The sequence below is a fragment of the Procambarus clarkii genome, chromosome 13 (assembly GCF_040958095.1).
Source record: "Procambarus clarkii isolate CNS0578487 chromosome 13, FALCON_Pclarkii_2.0, whole genome shotgun sequence".
Lineage (NCBI taxonomy): Eukaryota > Metazoa > Arthropoda > Malacostraca > Decapoda > Cambaridae > Procambarus > Procambarus clarkii.
The window spans coordinates 14697875-14720176 of NC_091162.1; the positions used below are offsets into that span (position 1 = coordinate 14697875).

At 48.0% G+C, this 22302-nt stretch overlaps 1 protein-coding gene across 11 annotated transcripts in view; it reads left to right on the forward strand.

The window, feature by feature from the left end:
- Nucleotides 1-22302, forward strand: part of LOC123757133 (nahoda) — a 290479-nt gene that overhangs the window by 164631 nt on the left and 103546 nt on the right. The window contains exon 1 of one of the 11 annotated variants that reach the window (XM_045740559.2): nt 19919-20037. The exons of the other annotated variants lie outside the window; for them this stretch is intronic. The gene's annotated coding sequence lies outside the window, so the exon portion shown is untranslated. Of the gene's footprint in view, nt 1-19918; nt 20038-22302 lie in introns of those variants that run through there. 11 annotated transcript variants of the gene reach the window in all.

Below are 22302 nucleotides of genomic sequence, written 5' to 3' on the forward strand. Positions count from 1 at the left end.
CTAGCTACCCTGCCCGGCGCCCTCAGCCATCACCCCTACCTTGAGGTTACCTTGAGGTGCTTCCGGGGCTTAGCGTCCCCGCGGCCCGGTCGTCGACCAGGCCTCCTGGTTGCTGGACTGATCAACCAGGCTGTTGGACGCGGCTGCTCGCAGCCTGACGTATGAGTCACAGCCTGGTTGATCAGGTATCCTTTGGAGGTGCTTATCCAGTTCTCTCTTGAACACTGTGAGGGGTCGGCCAGTTATGCTCCTTATGTGTAGTGGAAGCGTGTTGAATGTACCGCGTTGTTTTAGATTCAGCTACTGGGAACCAAAAGTTGCAAGTAGCACGGGCTATGGTGAGCCCGAAGTGGACTTACCTGGCACAGGAGCGGTGCTGTGTCCTATATTTCAGGCCAGACTATACCTGTTTCATTGCTATAAAAAACCTAACCCATTTTAACCTATCCTAACCTGACTTCACCTGACCTGAAAGGATAGGAGACCTATCCTACCCTTTCTTTTCCTACCCTATCCTATCCTAACGTAACGAATATAAGATATACAATTTTGTGTATTATGTAATACCAAATATCATAGCAGGGAATGACCCGGGAAATAACCAACCACAGGTCAGAGAACTTTTGAGATTCTGTGACAAATTCTCGCTCAATCAACAGATTACAGAACCAACTAGGAACGAAAACACACAAGACTTGTTATTCACAAACAATGATGAACTAATCAGAGACATTACAATCTCAGATACTACATACTCAGACCATAAGCTCATTGAAGTGCGAACTAGCATAAATAACGGTAGTAGGTCTAAGAGACCCAACAAGCGAGATGGAGTATTCAATTAATTCGATTTCAACAATAAGAGGATCGACTGGGAAAAAATAAATGTAGATCTTGCAACCATTCAATGGGAGACGGTCTTAAGCGACAAAACTCCCACACAGGGAATAGCTCAACTGACAGCTGAGGCTTACAAGGTCTGCTTGAAGCACGTGCCTGTGAGGAGGGGCAGAAAGAGGACCACTCTAGGAAAAGAACGCAGACGACTGTACAGGAGAAGGAAAAAAATAACGGAAATGCTTCGGCAGACACAACTATCACAAGCAAGGAAAATAAGCCTAAGCAGGGAGATCGAAGAAATAGAACAAACGTTAAGCGATCATATGAGTCTGAGGAAATGGAATTGGAACAGAAAGCTATACAAGAGATAAAGAAAAAACCTAAATATTTTTTCACATACGCAAAATCAAAATCAAAAACCTCGACCAGTATTTGACCGTTAATTACAAATGAAGGTACGTACACATAGGACAACAAAGAGATTAGTGAAATTCTAAGAAGCCAGTATGAGGCTATGTTTAGCACACCAATAAACAATATGAAAGTTGATGACCCAGACAGCTTCTTTATGAATGACATTCAAGCTGCAGATAATATAACGGATATTACCACAAACTCGGAAGACTCATGTGGGTATCATGTGGGGTATGTGACGTCACCATGATGGTATAAGGTATATGCCTGGTACCCGTCTGAACAACGCTGAACCCTCCTGCTTTGTTCACTATCAGGTACCATTAACCCGTGCGCTTATCACAGCTCCACTGTTCCGTGTTTCCTCCAATGTTGCGAGATCGTCCTTGTCTAAGACGGCCATTGAGTCCACTGGCATCTCTCACACCTGGGGAGGGAAAGCTTGCAGCCTCCTAACAGATGTTAGGAGTCGTATGTACCTGTGTACACCTGCGTTCAAGAAGCAGTCGTATTGTATAATACAGCTCCCTTTTCTAGTGTCGGTTTGTTTCTTACATGTGGATTTCAGGCCAGAGCTGCATACTCGATGGTTGGTATTATGTACGTTGTATGTAGTTTTGTGAAGGCCTCCTTGTGTAGGATACTGAAGGCTACACGAGAGTGCCTGGGGATGTTGTTGTTTTAGTTCAGAGTAGCTGAATCTAAAAGTTCCAAGTAGCCCGGGCTATGGTGAGCCCGTAAATGCCAGAGGAGTTCCTACAGAATATGTACATAGTGTTGTGAGTGTGTGAGGTGTGAGGGCGGGCCGAGGCACTCACACTCCGACAATTAGCGTGGGAAGCTTGGTACACCCACAGTCGATAACTAAACTGCTAACCCCCCCCCCCCACCTCCCAGCGTGAGCAACACTGCTAGTGTGAGAGAGTGTGCACGCTCAGGTGTTAACAGCACAGCAGCTTGTGTCTGCTCACCTATTTGTGCCTGCAGGATCAAGCTCTGGCCCTTGGACCCCGCTTTTCTAGCCGTTGACTGTCCAATGCAATGACCTATTTCCCTATGATACCTGCTGTTAAAGTTATGAATGGTGTTAGCCTCTACGACCTGCTCCTTTAAGTCTCCTCCTCCTCCTTGTGTACTCACCTAGTTGTGCTTGCGGGGGTTGAGCTGTAGCTCTTTGGTCCCGCCTCTCAACCGTCAATCAACAGGTGTACAGGTTCCGGAGCCTACTGGGCTCTATCATATCTACACTTAAAACTGTGTATGGAGTCAGCCTCCACCACATCACTGCCTAAATGTGTGTGTGTGTGTAATTTCCAATGTAGTTACAGGATGGGACATGTTCCGTCTTCCCGATACTCTGGTCATATAACACTGAAACTACTGATGTGTTGACACCCACCGCCCTCTCGCTTAACCTATTCCAACCGTTTACAAGTCTGTTCGAAAAGGAGCACTTTCTAATGTTTTTTTCCGCACCTTTGTTTTCTTATCTTGAGTCTTTGGCCACTTGTTCTTGAAGTTGCAGGTTTCAACAATTTCTTATCTAATTTTGTCGATTCTGGTTACTATTTTGTACGTAGTGATCATGTCGCATCTTTTCCTTCTATCATCCAGCCTTGGCGTACTTTCTTTTGTTAGTAATTTTAGAATCTTTTTACATAATATGTAGGCTAAATGTGGTCTATTTTCCCAATTCCACATTTCATTTTGTGATGTTAATTTACATTAAATTCCATTTTCCCTCATGTGTTGCTCTATTAATTGATCTTATCTGGGTCCTTTTCGGGGGCCAAGGCAGCCATCTTGAGTCCCTCATTATCCTCAGCAATTTAGCATTATCTGCAGACATGTTGATATATTTTTGTATCTCCTCTTTGCTTGATCATTGATACGGTAGAGGTAATGAAACATTACAGGTGCAAAAACTGAACCTTGCGGTGCGAACACTAGTGACATTTCACCTGTCAGTAACATTGCCTCTGGTCACTGGGCTGTGGTGGGCTGTGGTGGGTACGTGGCCCTGCGGGCCGCTCCAAGCAACAGCCTGGTGGACCAAACTCTCACAAGTCGAGCCTGGCCTCGGGCCGGGCTTGGGGAGTAGAAGAACTCCCAGAACCCCATCAACCAGGTATCAACCAGGTACTGGTGTATGTGTGTGTGTGTGTGTGTGTGTGTGTGTGTGTGTGTGTGTGTGTGTGTGTGTGTGTGTGTGTGTGTGTGTGTGTGTATGTATGTGTGTGTGTGTATGTATGTGTGTGTGTGTGTGTGTGTATGTGTGTGTGTGTGTGTATGTGTGTGTGTGTGTATGTGTGTGTGTGTGTGTGTGTGTGTATGTGTGTGTGTATGTGTGTGTGTGTGTGTGTGTGTGTGTGTGTGTGTGTGTGTGTGTGTGTGTGTGTATGTGTGTGTGTGTGTGTGTGTGTGTGTGTGTGTGGTGTACAGGTTCCTGAGCCTACTGGGCTCTTATCATATCTACACTTGAAACTGTGTATGGAGTCAGCCTCCACCACATCACTGCCTAATGCATTCCACCTGTTAACTACCCTGACAACTCTTCAGAGTGTGTGTGTGTGTGTGTGTGTGTGTGTACTCACCTAGTTGTGCTTTCGGGGGGGGGGGTGATGGACAGTGTTTCTTTCACCCTGATGTTCCTAAATAGATACCCGGGAGTTATATAGCTGCTACGGGCTGCTTCCTGGGAATGTGTGTGTTTGTGAACAAAAATAATAATCAGTTGATAGTTGAGAGGAGGGCCCAAAAAGCCAGAGCTCCACCTTCCCCACAAGCACAACTAGGTAAGTACAACTAGGCGAGTATACACACACATCATGTCAAGCACGTAACACATACACACACACACACACACACACACACACACACACACACACACACACACACACACACACACACACACACACACACACTGATACATGCAAGAACAGTGAACATGTGATAGTATAATTGTTCAGCTTGAACTGTTGAACACAACACGGGCACTGAGTGTGGCAGTGACCAGAACACGGGCACTGAGTGTGGCAGTGACCACAACACTGGCACTGAGTGTGGGTGCTCACTCCTGGTGTGTAATTTCTGAGATTGCCTCGTTTTTCGACAGGAATTTCAGGTGAGGTAATGCCTCGAGTGACTCGCTGGGTGCTGCCCTCAGGTGTGGTCACGCTTCGTGTACACCTGTGTGTGTGTGTGTGTGTGTGTGTGTGTGTGTGTGTGTGTGTGTGTGTGTGTGTGTGTGTGTGTGTGTGTGTTTACCCATTTGTTCCTGCAGCGTCGAGCTCTCTCTCTCTCTCTCTCTCTCTCTCTTTGCTCTGCCTGGCTGGCTGTGCTCTAATTTTCCTTCCTGATATCCTTCGTCGCCTCGTCGCGACGAAGGACGCCTGGATTGTACCCGGAGAGGGTTCTGGGAGTTCTTCTACTCCCCAAGCCCGGCCTGGGGTTAGGCTTGACTTGTGAGAGCTTGGTCCAACAGGTTGTTGCTTGTAGCGGCCCGCAGGCCCACATATCCACCACAGCCCGGGTGGTCCGGCAGGTGGTAGTGTTGGGGCCACGGCGGCTGGGTCAGCATCTCAGAGATAAAGCAGCACAGGAAGTGATGGACTTGATAACAAAGGAATAGCGGGAGGGAGGAAAAGTTTGCCACCCCTCTAACAGTCGCAAGAACTAAGATGGCCATCATTCCATTCATCTGGGCGCTAGGAGTCTCGGACCGTGGACCCCACGAGCGGACCCCATGCGTGGGGTCCAGTCGTGGGGTCCACTGGTGGGCGATGGGTCACAACAACCCAGATGGTCCTTGGCCATCATCTCACGGCTCGACACAGTGTCTGGAGCCATACAAGAAGCAGTGTGATGAAGAAAAGAATTGAAGCGACTCACAAGGAATAATTAATGTGAGGAAAATCGGAATTATAAGATAAATAGGCAACTGGAATGAAGAGTTGCATCACCAATGATAAGAAATCCTGCCTGACTTGTACACGAGGCGCGGAGGAACTGACAGAGCCACACCAGCAGGGAGCAGGAGGTCGAGACCCACCAGAGAGGTGTGTGTTGAGTACACCTCGTACTGTGTATAGCTACTCACTCCTGGAGCTGCCAGTAAGCAAGGCACGAGACGGTGAACCACAGACCAGCACCGCTGACCTGTATGGTGCTGGGATCACAAGACTCACGGAACGTAAGTAAGGTTAGTGTTTGCCAACATGAGGTCACTTGTGAGAAGTTATGGCTAACAAATCCTAACGTTAAAGAGTTTTTGGGTAAGATGGCAGTGGACTTAAATTGGAAACGTGCAAGGTCTTGGGATGGATGAGTCGCATACAGCACCACCACCCTACACCACACCACACAGGAAACACCAGGCACATCACACCACACTACACTCTACACCACACAGGAAACACCAGGCACATCACACCACACTACACTCTACACCACACAGGAAACACCAGGCACCACACCCTCCCACCTCCGGACAACCTTGGCGTGCTTGTCGCGACACACTACAGTCTGGTGAAACGCCTGTCACACCTGATCAAATATTTCCAGTTGTTTAAACTCCGCTTGACTAACTCTTCATCCGTGGAGGGTTCCTGTCAAGTTTATGTTGGAGGACAGTGTCTTGGGCCTTATCGTCCTGGCGCCACTGTCTCGCGTCCACGGCGCTGCGCATCTCTTCAAGGAGCAGCGTATTGAGTTAACACTCCAGCACTGCTCAGGCGTGAAGGATGCGCAGATCTACGTCCAGGCACACTGCGCAGCACACCGCCAATAAACCAATGAACCCTCGAGGAAAAAATTCACGTGTAGGAATTTGTCCTTCGAGGGAGATATTGTGAGGTGGGGGGAGGGGGGAGGCTGGTCTCTCCCCTCCCTCTCTCTCTCTACTCCTTGTTCTGACTGGTTCTTTACCTGCCCTTCTCCATCACCCTTGACCTCTCCAGCAATACCTCCATCGTCCTCCCTCCCCACCTTCCCAAGCCCATACCTCCACCTCCCTGGAGCCGGTCGGTCGAGCGGACAGCACACTGGACTTGTGATCCTGTGGGTTCGATCTCGGGCGCCCGCGAGAAACAATGGGCAGAGTTTCTTTCACCCTATGTCCCTGTTACCTAGCAGTAAAATAGGTACCTGGGTGTTAGTCAGCTGTCACGGGCTGCTTCCTGGGGGTGGAGGCCTGGTCGAGGACCGGGCCGCGGGGACACTAAAGCCCCGAATCATCTCAAGATATCATCTCAAGATAACCTCCCTCCCCCACCTTACACAATGTCAGCCGTATACTAGTCATACAAGTTTAAGTATTTTGTATATGAAGAGATTGGTCTTAGGGGGGGGGGGGGTAGGATGGAGGGAAGGTACGTACCTTGTGGCTACCTTGCGATGATTTCGGGGCTCAACGTCCCTGCGGCCCGGTCCTCGACCAGGCCTCCTCGTTGCTGGACTGGTCAACCAGGCTGTTCGTAGCCTGACGTATGAATCACAGTCTGGTTGATCAGGTATTCCTTGTAGATGTTTATCAACTTCTCTCATGAACACTGTGAGGGATCGGCCAGTTATGCCCCTTATGTGTAGTGGAAGCGTGTTGAACTGTCTCGGACCTCTGATGTTATAGTTCTCTCAGAGTACCTGTTGCACCTCTGCTCTTCAACGGGGGTATTCTGCACATCCTGCCATGTCTCCTGGTGCCGTAGGACAGGTTGTGCAAATGTAAACTTTATCTTGCCAGGTATTCCCTCTATAATGAGAATAGAATATTCTCATCTATATTTGTAAGATTTAATGTTTTTTACTTCTATAGTACATTCTTTTTCTCTCTTAAACACACACACACACACAACTTATATTAAACCTGCGATGGCGTCTACTAGACCAAGAACAGGTTTGGAGGCCAAGTTATGGGTTGCAATGTTTACCATGCCTCGGATTAAGGGAGACTGGCCTCCACAGTTTGGGGCGGGTTGTATTGGCTCGAACCCTTCTGGCGGCAAATCAACACTAGTTTAAATTAGACGGTTGTTAAATTGCGAGAAAGCTTGTAGGGACCTCCGTTCCGCCGGAGGCTTGTAGGGACCTCCGTTCCACCGAACGCGTGTAGGGACCTCCGTTCCACCGAACGCGTGTAGGGACCTCCGTTCCACCGAACGCGTGTAGGGACCTCCGTTCCACCGAACGCGTGTAGGGACCTCCGTTCCACCGGACGCGTGTAGGGACCTCCGTTCCACCGAACGCGTGTGGGGACCTCCGTTCCACCGAACGCGTGTAGGGACCCCCGTTCCACCGAACGCTTGTAGGGACCTCCGTTCCACCGAACGCTTGTAGGGACCTCCGTTCCACCAAACGCTTGTAGGGACCCCCGTTCCACCGAACGCTTGTAGGGACCTCAGTTCCACCGAACGCGTGTAGGGACCCCCGTTCCACCGAACGCGTGTAGGGACCCCCGTTCCACCGAACGCTTGCAACGTTTGTTTCAGTCAGCGAACAGTGCCCAGAGAGCACAAGCGACTGTAAATGTGCGCCCCTGTCAGCACACACTGGTGTATGAAGCACTCTGGTTTATGTCAACACTGGTGTATGGAACTATGTAAAGATTGTTCATATTTCTTTAGGTGGGTCTCATGCTGGGAGTTGTCCTGAGAGCGGCCTCGTACAGTGTTCTCTAGGCCTCCTTCCCAAGGCTCCTAAGTGCTTCACACATGCCTATGCTGATGGGGCAGCTTCTCTGTTAGCCTCTAGTACTTAACAAGGATTTGTATAAAATTGCAGGTCCTTCTCTGTACTACTTTCAGGGAGTTATCTTTCGAATTATCATTAAGCTACATCATTGCATTTATCTGGGTTGAAGTCGAGAAGCCATTTACAATAAATGGTAATAGTACAGGCACTAGTCCTGACGCTTGCACTTACACGACTACACTTTAGCTCCTGGTCTCTACCTTTTCAATTGTCAGTCGTCCAACGCAGTGACTCCCGATCCGTTATATATATAATATATTATATATATATGTTTAAAACTGGAATACAGTGTGTATGTTTTACTTGTGGGATAACATGTTTTTGCTCCCTCTGAATGTGTTGTAATTATGTTACCGTTGTATTCACGCGTCGCTGAGACTCGGTCACTATATTGCTGCTCTTGTCACCATCTTATTGTTCACTATCTTCCCGCTCTTCTTATTCTGCCCCGCCATCATTTCCTCTCTTTTTTCCCAGTTTCTTCCCAGCCTTCTTCCTCCTTCGGTTTAACTTTTGCAACATCGTGAGAAGCGTGCAAGAAGTTCCTCGTATGTCGTTGTTGCGACAGATCAAGTGACTGTGTGTGTGTGGGGGGGGGGCAGGAGAGAGAGAGAGAGAGGAGCTTCACTATGCAATCCCCGTTCAGGGTAGCCTTGTCACCAATGCATACATATACACGCACCAAGTTAATACATGCATATACATTCCCCCCCCCCCCCACCTCCACACACACACTGGCCAGCGCACACACCTTGAAGAGTGTGTGTGTGTGTGTGTGTGTGTGTGTGTGTGTGTGTGTGTGTGTGTGTGTGTGTGTGTGTGTGTGTGTGTGTGTGTGTGTGACGAGAGGTAAGAGAAAGCGCTCAGCTACTATGACAACATCTTGGAAGGGACATGAGGACATTCATTTCTTTATTATGCAACCCTCCCATACCCATCCCGTGGGCGTCGGTGGAAAGGGTTACAGAGGCACATAATGGAACTGGGGCCAGATTCACGAAGCTGTTACGCAAGTACTTACGAACAGATTCAAGCAAGCTGTTACGCAAGTACTTACGAACAGATTCAAGCAAGCTGTTACGCAAGTACTTACGAACAGATTCACGAAGCTGTTACGCAAGTACTTACGAACAGATTCAAGCAAGCTGTTACGCAAGTACTTACGAACGTGTACATCTTTCCACAATCTTTGACGGCTTTGGTTACATTTATTAAACAGTTTACAAGCATGAAAACTTGCCAATCAACTGTGGTTATTGTTATAAACAGCCTCCTGGTGCTTCGGAGCTCATTAACTGTTTAATAATTGTAAACAAAGAAGCCAAAGATTGAGAAAAGATGAACAGGTTCGTTAAGTGTTTGCGTAACTGCTTCGTGAATCTAGCCACTGAACCCCAGAGTTCGTTTGGGTCAGCAAGTGACAATCTTGTGAAACTAGCTACACAACTGTTAATATTACATACACATGTGCATATATACGCATACATATATATACACACATAGATGTACACAAATACCTATTCATATCAATAATCTGTTTATATCACACGTGATTGAACAGTCTCTATACGAGGCAACCACCTAACCGTGCTCCACACCCACCCAACTGGGTGGCAACTGTACAGTCATACAGCTGTATGACTGTAGGCTACAGTCATACAGCCACCTTACGCAGGCTACACCTACAGTAAACAAATGTTGGATGAAGAAATTGTGCCCATCCACTTAGACCTTTGACGATAGAACGCCGACCCGTCAAGAGGCGCGGCCGCAATCGTACCCAGCAGTCCAAGTGGATGGGGGGGGGGGGGGGAAGGAAGGAATCATGAAGGGAAAGCGCCAAGCCATTACGACTATATAGCACTGGGAAGGGGCCAGGATAAGGATTTGGGATGGGACGGGGGAAGGAATGGTGCCCCAACCACTTGGACGGTCGGGGATTGAACACCGATCTGCATGAAGCGAGACCGTCGCTCTACTGTCCAGCCCAAGTGGTTGGGTGGGGGGGGCAAGAGACTGAGGTTCAGTTCAGCCGAGCTTGTGTAGGTGTTCAGGCCTACTTGTGTCCAACAGGAGCAGGCCTAAGCTCTTGGGCCCCGCCTCGTGGCTGTCGTTTGTAGTAATTGTAATATTAATGGAGTATACTTCTACGACCTTGGGGACTAAGGCCATTCATTCATTTACTATCACCCTGAGTGTATAGTTCACACTATCTCATTTATCTCCGCTTGAGTGTGTGCGCTCTGTTTCCTCATATTCTGAATTGATTCCTTATCCACTCTTATAAAGGTCCTCTCTGTACCTTACACGTCAGGACCATATCTCTCTGGAGCTATGTGGTGTTGACTAAAGTTTACTCAGTCACTCTTGGTAAGTTGACTGGACTTATATCTAGTGCCATTCTATGGCACTCTTATGGACTTTCTGGTGTCACTTATGCAGCATGAAGAGTACTTCATGCTGGGTACTAATGTACATGCTCAAGTCTTGAAGTGTTGCATATGCTGCTGATGTAATCCCCTGTGTGTACTTACCTAATTGTGTTTGCGGGGGTTGAGCTCTGGCTCTTTGGTCCCACCTCTCAACCGTCAATCAACTAATGTACAGGTTCCTGAGCCTACTGGGCTCTATCATATCTACACTTGAAGCTGTGTATGGAGTCAGTACTTCAGTACTTAATGCATTCCATTTGTTAACTACTCTGACACTGAAAAAATCCTTTCTAATGTCTCTGTGGCTCATCTGAGTACTAAGTTCCCACCTGTGTCCCCTTGTCCGTCTTCCTCCCGTGCTAAAGAGTTTGTCCACCCTGTCAATTCTGAGAATTATGTAGGCGGTGATCATGTCTCCCCTTACTCTTCAGTGTCCAGACGTGTGACCAGCGACAGTGACCAACAGTGTCTAAATTTCATTGTGTACTAAATTAGGTAATTTTATATTTTTGTATTGTTGTTTGGAAAGTGAAATAAACTGTTGTTGGGAGGGGGGGGGAATGTGACATTCACGCAATGTGTTTCTCAAGTGTTCGTGTCCCATTACACTCCCCCCCCCTCCCCCACCACTCCCCCCCCCACTTCCCCCCCACTCCCCACTCCCCAAGCGTCTTCACTACTGTGGAGGTGTTGCGTGAGGTGGCCTAGAGGCCGGCGTGTGGTCACTGGACTTCATTACTGTGTGTGTGTTGGGGGGGGGGGGGAGTGGAGGCTTCCTCCCCCCGGGCTGTGAAAGCTATACCCTCTTTACGTACACACACGCACGCACACTCCCACGGGCGCACACATACGTACACACGCACGGACACTCCCACACACGCGGGCGCACACATACGTACACGCACGCACACTCCCACAGACATGGGCGCACACATACGTACACGCACACCCACACATACGTACACGCACGTACACTCCCACACACGCGGGCGCACACATACTTACACGCACGCACACTCCCACACACGCGGACGCACACATACGTACACGCACGCGCACGCACTCACGCCCCAAAAGAAGCGAGGTCATCGCTGTACCAGTAACGGACACAAGTTCCTCAGTTGTTATTTACAGATTAACAAAATATATTTTTAAATCCCTTTTAAAAAAGACAATGGAAATACGTTCTGTTACGTCACATTCGTTTAACCATTAAACACGAGTCTTGAAAAGTAAATGTCTGTATGATACAAACTCCAGTCTACAGGTCCGAGTTCGATCCACGATGGCGCAAGTGAATGAACTCTACAAGCGTAAAAACTACCGCGATCGACCTCTAACTCCCCCCCCCCCCAATACAGCTTCCCACGGGGTTAATTAAAATAATGTAGCATAATTACAGTTCAATTACAGCAGGTTGAAGAATTGTGGTGACAGATGATGCTAAGGCAGCTGGAGACCCCCTGGGGGGGGGGGCACACCTTGATGCTGATCTCACCTGTGAGAGAGTGATAAGAAGTAAGATCACAAGACACATCTTGTGATCTTGCTAAGACGTAAGATCATGAGTCACGGCGTCCACATAACCCTCTTGCCTCACACAGTTGCTGGAGCATTGTGACGTGGCCAAACATGCCATGGAAGACAAGCAAAACACTAATGGAATATGAACGGATTTCCCCAAAAGCCTTCTTCGACGAATGCGACCAGGAGGCCTGGTCGACGACCGGGCCGCGGGGACGCTTAGCCCCGGAAGCACCTCAAGGTAACCTCAAGGTATGGTGTTACCGAGCACAAAATGCGTTCAAAAGGAATTGCTCGAAAAAAAAAACGAAGATGGATCTTCGATTTTCTAAAAGAACCCGGTGTGTAATAGTCAACAAAGTAAAGTCCCGTTGATCTACCGTGAAAAGAACAGTCCCCCCCCCCCCTAGGGTACTGTGCCTGCTCCAGTGCTCTCTCATCGGGGGGGGGGGGGGGGGGTAGAAATAGCCTAAGCTACTCTATCCCGTTAACATATATTTCTTTGTCTCAATAAACATACTTGAACTTGCTCTCTAATCCTCATATCGGACATAGACAAGGACACAAATGATAGATAGCACCGTATCATCCTTTGCAGATGACACTAGGATTTTTATGAGAGTAGATAATATTAGAGAACACATCAAACCTCCAAACTGATGTAAATCAAGTCTTTCAATAGGCCATAGAAAATAATATATTTAGTAGAGATAAGCTCCAGCTCCTGCGCTATGGAGAAAACTAAAATATTAAAACGGAGTGAATGAGGAATTCAAGAACACAATAGCGTAGCCATCACAATTACAAAAAAAAAGATGACAGGTTGGATAACAAGAACCTTTCAAACAAGAGATGTTATAACAATGATGAAAGTTTTCAAGACAAGAGCTTTCTTGTTATTGCATAATAAGAGAACCATTCAAATTGCTGACCTGGAAAGCATGCAAAGATCGTTTACTGCTAGAAGCCACTCAATAAATCATTAAATTATTGGGAGCGAGTAAAATGCTTAAATCTTCTCTAGAGCGCAGGCGGGAGAAATGCATAATAATTTACTTTAAAAATATTAGTGGGACCTGTTGCAAATCTACACATGGAAAAAAAGAAATAACAGCACATGAGACCAGAAGGCATGGAAGGATGTGCAGAATACCCCCGTTGAAAAGCAGAGGTGCAACAGGTACTCTGAGAGAGAACTCTATCAACAGCACACTAAGAACTGTTGGAAAACTCTTATCAATATCAATATATAACTGGCCGACCCCTCAGTGTTCAAGAGAGATCTGGATAAACACCTCCAAAGGATACCTGATCAACCAGGCTGTGATTCACCCGTCAGGGTGCGAGCAGCGGCGTCCAACAGCCTGGTTGACCAGACGACCAATCAGGAGGCCTGGTTAGAGACCGGGCCGCAGGGACGTTGATCCTGAGAATCAGCTGAAGGTAACGGTGACGTGAAGAATTACAAGTCTTACTGGGTCAGTCATGATGCTGCTGCTGCCAGTATGGGAGCCGGAGGCTGCCACACACACACACACACACACACACACACACTAACTAGCATCGTCACCCCCTCAACGTGATTATGTGATGTAAACATTGTTACCACCAGTTAGAGGAACTCCCTCCCCCCCCCCTCTCTCTCTCTCTCTCTCTCTCTCTCTCTCTCTCTCTCTCTCACACACTCACTGTGTCAATCTTCTGCTTCTCCCCCCCCCCCCAGCAAAGGCAGGAAGTGGAGCATCTCAACAAGTAGTTATAGCACCTTGTTCATCAACTCTCCCGCCGGAGGTTATTAAGTCAACCGTTAATTACCTGAGAATGTTGGTAAGGGAGGTGACGAGGCAGAGGAAGGTAGGATGCCATGAAGGAGTGTTACGAACCTTTCATAACCGGGTTCTCTTTAAACTATGATCCGACTCTTAAGTTCAGAGAACCCTAATGTTGGTGGGAATATAGTGTAATGTTTAAAAGGTAAAAATTAAAAGAATAGCACTTAAAATAACCCGTTATTATTAGCCATCACCATTATAATATATACAAGTGTATGCGAGGTGAACCAGAGCTGCGTTACCAGCCCTCACGCTAACCTGCTTCACGGATGACAGACACAATATGTCTCTGATGAGGTCTTCGTTGCACACTCGCTGGGACGCTCAGTCAGCAAAGTCAGCTAAGCTCAACTAGCTCCACTGACTAGCACCTCCAGGAGTGAAGTCTACAGCACTCAACCACAGCACTCAACTAGCCCACTTGGCTAGCATCTCCAGGTCAACCCAAGTCTTCACTCTCCCGACCTCACTGACTTTCCTTGCCTGCTCCTGGTTACTCGTCACTTCTCAGCCTGGCAGACTAAAAGATGGGAAACTATGATTAATGGGAGGGGTCAACTTCTATAGTTCGGCACCTGGGTCGTAGATGGCGCCGAGGTCCGTGACAGCGTGTATAAGTGACGGGAGACGTGGGAAGGTGGTGGTCAGGAGGAGGCTATTCACCAACCGGTATTCCTTGGTGGCCAGGTTTACAGGATTCCTTCACCAGCCGCGTTCGTATACGTTGTTTATAGTGGCCATGGTGGGGTGGGGGGGGGGGGGGGTGTGTGGTGGTGATGGTGGTAGTGATAATAGTGAGGGTGATGGTGGTAGTGATAATAGTGGTGGTGATGGTGGTGGTGGTGCAGGAAACAGGTGAGGACACGACCCATCACCACCTGCTCTACTGTCACCCAATGGTTCACAGGCCTTCCCCTCGCCTTCCATACTCTACCCATTTCTTTCTTGGCTGGGAATCGAACCCGGGCTCTTTGGACTGTGACTCCCGAGCGCTGTGGGTGCGGAGGGGTGTTATGAGGATGAATGAGTGTGTCTCATTCATCCTCATTGCCGGGGGTTGCCTTGTTGCTCCATATTCTTCTCTCTCTCTCATGTTGGCTTGTTAGTTTGGACCCGGAGAGTGCGCTCACTTGGCAGCGTCACCCACTCTGATTGTTGCGGCGAGTTTATTGTGTACCCCATACTCTTCCTGTCAGCGGTAGCGCAAAAAGGATTATAGAAGGCACAAAAGGTCTTTATCAGACCTCTTGTGCCTTTTGTAATCTTTGTTTGGGCTACCAGTTTTCTTCAAACAGGTAAGCAGGTACCGCTCACAGCATTTTTTTTATTTTGATTGTTGCCGCGGGAGGCGGCTAGTTTATTGTGCACCCCATACTCATCCTGTGAGCGGTAGCGCAAAAAGCATTACAGAGGGCACAAAAGGTCTTTATCAGACCTCATCTTAGATTATTACATAAACAATTTAATTTATCCTTCACACCTTATAGTTACATGTCAGCTAGTTACAGAGAAAGTGCTATTTCTAGAGCTATATATTTATAGTAAGTCATTATACATTAATGGTAGGTCTTATCGCTAATACATAATTGTTTGATCAATGTAGATATTACAGTCATATGGGAGCTGCTGTTTATTATTAGTCTTCACAATACTGAGTTTCTTAATCTCATATGCCGTTTATCTACTGGGCGCTCACAGAGTGATCACTCATCCTGTGAGTGAACATACTGCCTCGGCACACTCACACACCACCGCTCCTGTGCCAGGTAAGTCCACTACGGGCTCACCATAGCCCGTGCTACTTGCCCCGCTTCTGTGCCAGGTAAGTCCACTACGGGCTCACCATAGCCCGTGCTACTTGCCCCGCTCCTGTGCCAGGTAAGTTACGGGCTCACCATAGCCCGTGCTACTTGGAACTTGTTCCGAGTAGCTGAATCTATAACAACAACAACTGCCTCAGCAGCATTCATAACACCTCCCCCCCCCCACCCCATTAGGAATAACTCCCAGGTTGTTCATCCTGTCACCTGTACCCAGATGCAGCTGTTACTTAACTGTCTCAAACAAGGAGATTAACATGTTATTAGTAGGTTAGTTATTAGTAGGTTAGTATATTAGTATTAACAAACTAACCTTCAAACTCTCGTTATCTTGCGAGCACAAAGTAAGGGAATATTGTTTAAAACAGAGTTCATGTTTGACATATAGAAGGTTCTTGTGCAGTGTGGGAAATATTGAGCACACGTGCTTCTTGTTCTTGTGCAGTGTGGGAAATATTGACCACACGTGCTTCTATGTGTCTTAGATGGGCACAGTGTCTCAGGCAGGGCTCCAGTGCTGTTCATTTCCCGCGCCGCAGATTCTCTAACTCTCACCTGTCGTTTCCATCCCGAATTTCTAGTGGTACTTGAATCCAAGACGCTTTACTGTCATCACAAATTATTCCCCTTCAACCACCTGCTCTCGGGCCATAATGGATGAGGTTGTTAGCCAGCTGCCTTGTACCAGCGTGCAAGAGTCTTTGGGGTGAAGTATTGGGGAGTCTCCTAGTGGCGCCCTCGGCAACCTGCACATTTCGTTGATTTCCACAGATCCCAGCATGAGAGGTAATTAACAGGAACTTATTGACCAGACCACACACTAGAAGGTGAAGGGATGACGACGTTTCGGTCTGTCCTGGACCATTCTCAAGTCGATTGTGAGAAAGTCGATTGAAGACAATCGACTTGAGAATGGTCCAGGACGGACCGAAACGTCGTCGTCCCTTCACCATCTAGTGTGTGGTCTGGTCAACATACTTCAGCCGCGTTATTGTGACTCCTCGCCTGCAACAGGAACTTAATCATTATTCCCTCATTGGTCAGCATTTTTCACAGTTCTCTTAATATGGGTGACTGTTTTCTGCCTTGTTATTGTTGTGAGGCTTTGTTGTGTAGGTGTTAAGTGGGCGGAGGTCAGGGCTAAGGTGCCTTCCCTCTTGGGTACCTTAGCGCCATAACGAAGTAGTCTTCAGTCTTCTCGCGCTGTAGAATGACTTCCTCTTCCGGGTTCTGCATGTTGTTCATGCTATCCTGGAGTGCACTCTGCCGGGTTCGTAACATTTCGACGAGGGTCCGAGTTTGCAACATTTGGTGCAAGTAGTGTTGAGAGCTGCCATCATCACGCTAGGAGTGGGCCACCCACATCTTTACCGGGGCCGCTCATCTGCTCCAGGCTGACCGTTGCTGGCACGGGTTTGACAGCGTCATTGTTAGTGGGACTCATTGTGTCATTGTTACAGGGTTCTTGCGCTCTGGTAGTCACAGCAGCTGGGGGGAGGGGGTGCCACGGGGGACTTGTCTTGCTGCGTGTGCTGAGCGGGGGTGACAGCACCGCCACCTTCGGTCCGGGTTGGTATAGCACCATTATGTGTAACGTTGCCAGACATCGATGTGGTATTATTTTCAAGGTGTGAGGTGCCTGACGCGTGTCAAGAGCCACTGTTGTTTACTGATCCACCTGTTGGTGCTCTCCCTCCTCCCTCCCTCCTCCCTCTCTCGTCCCTCTCTCGTCCCCTCCCTCGTCCCTCCCTTCCCTGCCGTCCTTTCTCCCCGTTCCCTCCATCATGTTAGGCCCCGCCTGCGGTGAGCTTACTTCAAGTGTGATTACCCGTGATTACCTGAAGGGGAGGAGGGGGCCGTCGGTATTGCTGGGAGGGAGGGGCGGAGGGGTAGATGGTCGAAGGGGGGAGGGGGGGGCAGGAGGGGATGGTTGCTGGGGTAGGGGGGGGGGGTGGTGAGGAATGTAGAGGGTCAGTAGGTTACCTACCTGGGTAGTTGAGGACTTTGGTCAGTGTAACGGTGAGTGTGTCCACACACTCTCCTAGATGTGCTGGCAGGCTCGGGCGCTAGCTCCTAAGCCCCGCTTTTTATAGCTATCCGTCTTTCAATGGAATAGTTACTTCTTCGTATTTACAAGATTTTCGCTTAAAACTGTTTAATGAATTGCCTTCAACTGCAACTTGTGTCTTCCCAGACAAGGCCGCCGGCTTAATCCCGCACATGCCAGCCTTGGTTATCTCACGGACGACCAATCAAGTAGTTATCGCAATGAATCAAGCATTGACGCAACGCCTTACGAAAGCTGAACATCATTCAGTAATCACGGCAGCACAAATTAAACAGTTTACGAGTTACGAAGCTTCACAACCCAAGATTATTCTTGTTATAAATGACCTCGTAGTGCTTCGGAGCTCATAAACTGTTTAATACATGTAAACAAAAATAGACGTACAGGTTTCTTAAGTGGTTGCGGAAATACTTGATGAAGCCTGGCTGTGGGGCTCCGTCTTTAGCAAAAATTGCATGGGATCAGTTGCCTGGTTCGAAGCTTTTATCGAAGAACGCTTCACTCTCTTCTATAGCTCATGTGTCGAAATATTTCGCCAGCGTGCTCTAGAGGGAAATAATCACTAGCGCGACAGAAACATATAGCTTAATCCTATGTACGTGATACATAATAATAATAATATTTTTGTTATTTGAGATTGCTATTGTGTAATATAAAAAATATTCTATATATGTTTACGCCCTTGGCTGAGGCTACTGGAGTGTGGCTCCAGGGTGTGGCCCGCCTGCCTGGCAGCGTATTTGGTTCACACACACACACACACACACACACACACACACACACACACACACACACACACACACACACACACACACACACACACACACACACACACACACACACAGTATGCAGGCTGACTCCACACACAGTTTCGAATGTAGATATGATAGAGCCCAGTAGGCTCAGGAATCTGTACACCAGTTGATTGACACTTGAGAGGCGGGACCAAAGAGCCAGAGCTCAACCCCCGCAAGGTACTTGTGTAAAGGTGGAAATGTAGATGTTTATCTCAGAATGTTTGGTAATATGTTTATTGTTTGTGGTGTGTGTCTATGTATGTATTAACACGATGTACTGAACGGGGTGAGGATAGCTTGAGCTACCTCATCCCTTTGTGTGTATTTTACCTCAATAAACTTATTTCAATTTTAACCCCCGCAAGCACAAGTAGATGAGTACACACATCCCTCGGGTCGTGGAAAGGTAACCATTGAAGTAAGCCAGAGTTTCACAAGACCCGTGCATCAAGGCAGGCAAATCGGTGTACAGACAGCACAGTCCAGCAGTCTTACCAAGTGCTCTCTGTAACTACCGCCTCGACCTGCCTGTGGTGGCCCGCGGAGACCCCAGCGGCGCCCCATTTTGTGTTTTCATCTTCCGCCTCCTGTACTTTCACACTGTAACCTCCGTTACAGCATTTATGTATCCACTTGCGAAATCTCTAGATCTTTCCTTAAACATGACGGCTTTTAGGGTTTGTGTAAGTATCCTGCGTGTGTGTACGTGTCTAGGGTGTGTGTGTGTAGCCAGGATGGGTGTGTACGTGGACAGGGTGTGTGTGTGTCAGGTTTTCACAATTAACTCTGTAGCGCAGTGGTCTGCGCTGTTGATTCACGGCTGTGAAGTCCCGGGTGCCATTTCCGGCAGGGCGGAGTCGTCTGATGCCTCTGTTTACCTAACAGTAAATAGGTATTCGGGAGTTAGGTAACTGTTGTGGGTTGCATCCTGGGAAAAGGTCATACCCGAGGACACCAGATGGACCTAGACAAGCCTAACACTTCCTGTCCCCGACTACGGTAAGTCAGGTCTAGGGGAGACGTATTCGATGTATTCGATAACGTATTCGATATATATAGAGGAGACGTATTCGATATATATAGGGGAGACGTATTCGATAACATATCGTGTCCACCAGGCCAAGGACCGGGCCGCGGGGACGCCAAGCCCCGAAACCATCTCAAGGTAACCTCAAGGTAAGGTACCATTTGGCGGCGGCGCGGCTGTAGGGATGCTGTCCGCTCTGTTGGACTAATCACGAACTAATTCCAGCTCCATGTTCTGCTGCTTTTGTAATGTGTAACAATGAACCGCGTCCAGGCACCGAGCACATTGTCTTTTGTCGGAGTGTGAGCGGAACGGCCCCCAAACACCGGCGGGAAACTCAAGCAGTCATCATTTCCCTCGGCCAGGAGGACGGACGTGTCGTCAGCTGCATGTCAGCTGCCTCGCCTGACAGTCATGACAGGAGCAGCGTGCTGAGTGTGGCAGGAAGTTGTGGCCAGTAAGTCACGGAGTGAGAGGCAGTGTTGGTGCCTTGTATCAGCGCCCAGGATGGTGAGGAGGAGAGCAGGAGCAGGCAGGTGAGGAGTATTGGTCAAGAGTTGTGTGACGAGGAGGATGTTTGAGGAGTGAGTTTAGTGAGCAGCTTGACTGTGAAGCTCCTTGTGTACCCTCCCTCCCCCCCCCCCTCTCTCTGTGGTGGGGAAGTGCCTATACCGACGCCCACAATCAGATTTAAGAGTTTCGACAGAGCCAGCTAGTCACAACAAATAATAGAACACAATGTATAGAGCCAGATATAATACCCATTAACAGCCATGGAAAAAAGAGAAGAGAAAAGATAAAGATATTCAAATATTCAAGTAGAAAACTTACCAGGTTCTCAGAGCCGGGAGCTGTGACTATGGAGCTTCTATAGACTGAGCTGTAACTATGGAGCTGTGAGCTATGATGCTGCCAAGATCAATTTACTACGCAAAAATCTCAAGATCATTCTCAGGAAAACACCGTGGCAATTGAACTCCAGGACTAAAGGCACAGTCGTTATTGGGACGTGCCACCACCACCAAGACGACCTCTCCCCCCCCCTGGCCGAGATCATGACACTCACCAGAAGGAACAGACCCGCCTACGATGTCCTGAGAGAGTTGACGTTTCGGTCCGTCCTGGACCATTCTCAATCGACTTGAGAATGGTCCAGGACGGACCGACACGTCGTCGTCCCTTCACCTTCTAGTGTGTGGTCTGGTCAACATTCTTCAGCCACGTTATTGTGACTCATCGCCTGCATGTCCTCAGAGATCCAAAAAAATCAACCCTCCTCTTGAGGAACAAGTCACTGGGTATTAGCAAAATAAACAAAATGGTGTTAATTAACCTTCCAATGACTGCAGTCCATCAATATACACCAATATTAAATGTAATTCTTGCATCTGGACTATTTCCAACATCCTCCAAAAATGCCACCATCAGATTAATCCATTAGCGAGGTAAACCCTTCAGCTCAAACAGAAAATTACAAACCAACAGAAGTTTTTATTTATTATCACTTATAAGAATAAGAAATCACTTATTGTGATTTCTGTGTGTAAATTACAAACCACTTTTCCCTTCTCAATGTACCAGGCAAAATTAAAAAATAATAATAATAAATCAGAGACTTGGAAGAGGACTCTTCTCCGTCGATTGATTGATTGATGAAGATTAAGCCACCCAAGAAGTGGCACGGGCATGAATAGCCCCTAAGTGGTACAATTTTTTGTTCAGTAAATCTTTTCAGTGTTCTGAGGTCGCATTTAATCGTCAGGCTGCTATCGCGGGGGGGGGCGGATACTGCTTGACAGTCTTTATGAGGGTCTCCAGCTGCTGGACACCTTTTGTGACCAGAAGTTTTTTGATCCCAAGTCTACGCACGTCACCACAACAATTTTACATTTTTTTAGGTAAGAGTACCACGCTGGGGATGCACATTGAAGCGTTGGTCTCACGTTTGCTGTGCATACGGCCCGTAAAGCTCCTTTATCCAAGTTTCTGAAGGAAACACGGACGGACGTGTGTGTGTGTGTGTGTGTGTGTGTGTGAGAGAGAGAAAGAGAGACAGAGGCGGTTCATATCTCATACCATCTAAACATGTAAAATATACAACCTGTTAATCACTTCAAGCGTGTTTCAAACATATCATTATTCAATTTTCTTTAATAATCCCCGAGTTTTCTTTGTGTGTCCCTTGTTCCTCTCTCTCCCTCTCCTGGATTATTTCCCTTGTTTTTTCACTTAGCTCCACCCCCCCCCCTGGCTCCTGCCCCTGGCTGATGGAGTGTCTGTCCAGGGAACACTTGCGTTACTCAGATCATTATCTTGGCCTCGTGCCTAATATCTTTTTGTGTCTTTCGTGTCACGAGAAGGGTGTCCCATACTCCATTTGTCTTATCTCTCTCTCTCTCTCTGTCTCTCTCTCTCTCTCTCTCTGTCTCTGTCTCTCTCTCTCTCTCTCTCTCTCTCTCTCTGTCTCTCTCTGTCTCTCTCTCTCTCTCTGTCTCTCTCTGTCTCTCTCTCTCTCTCTGTCTCTCTCTCTCTCTCTCTCTCTCTCTCTCTCTCTCTCTCTCTCTCTCTCTCTCTCTCTCTCTCTCTCTCTCTCTCTCTCTCTCTCTCTCTCTCTCTCTCTCTCTCTCTCTCTCTCTCTCTCTCTCTCTCTCTCTCTCTCTCTCTCTCTCTCTCTCTCTCTCTCTCTCTCTGTCTCTCTCTCTCTCTCTGTCTCTCTCTCTCTCTCTCTCTCTCTCTCTCTCTCTCTCTCTCTCTGTCTCTCTCTCTCTCTCTGTCTCTCTCTCTCTCTCTCTCTCTCTCTC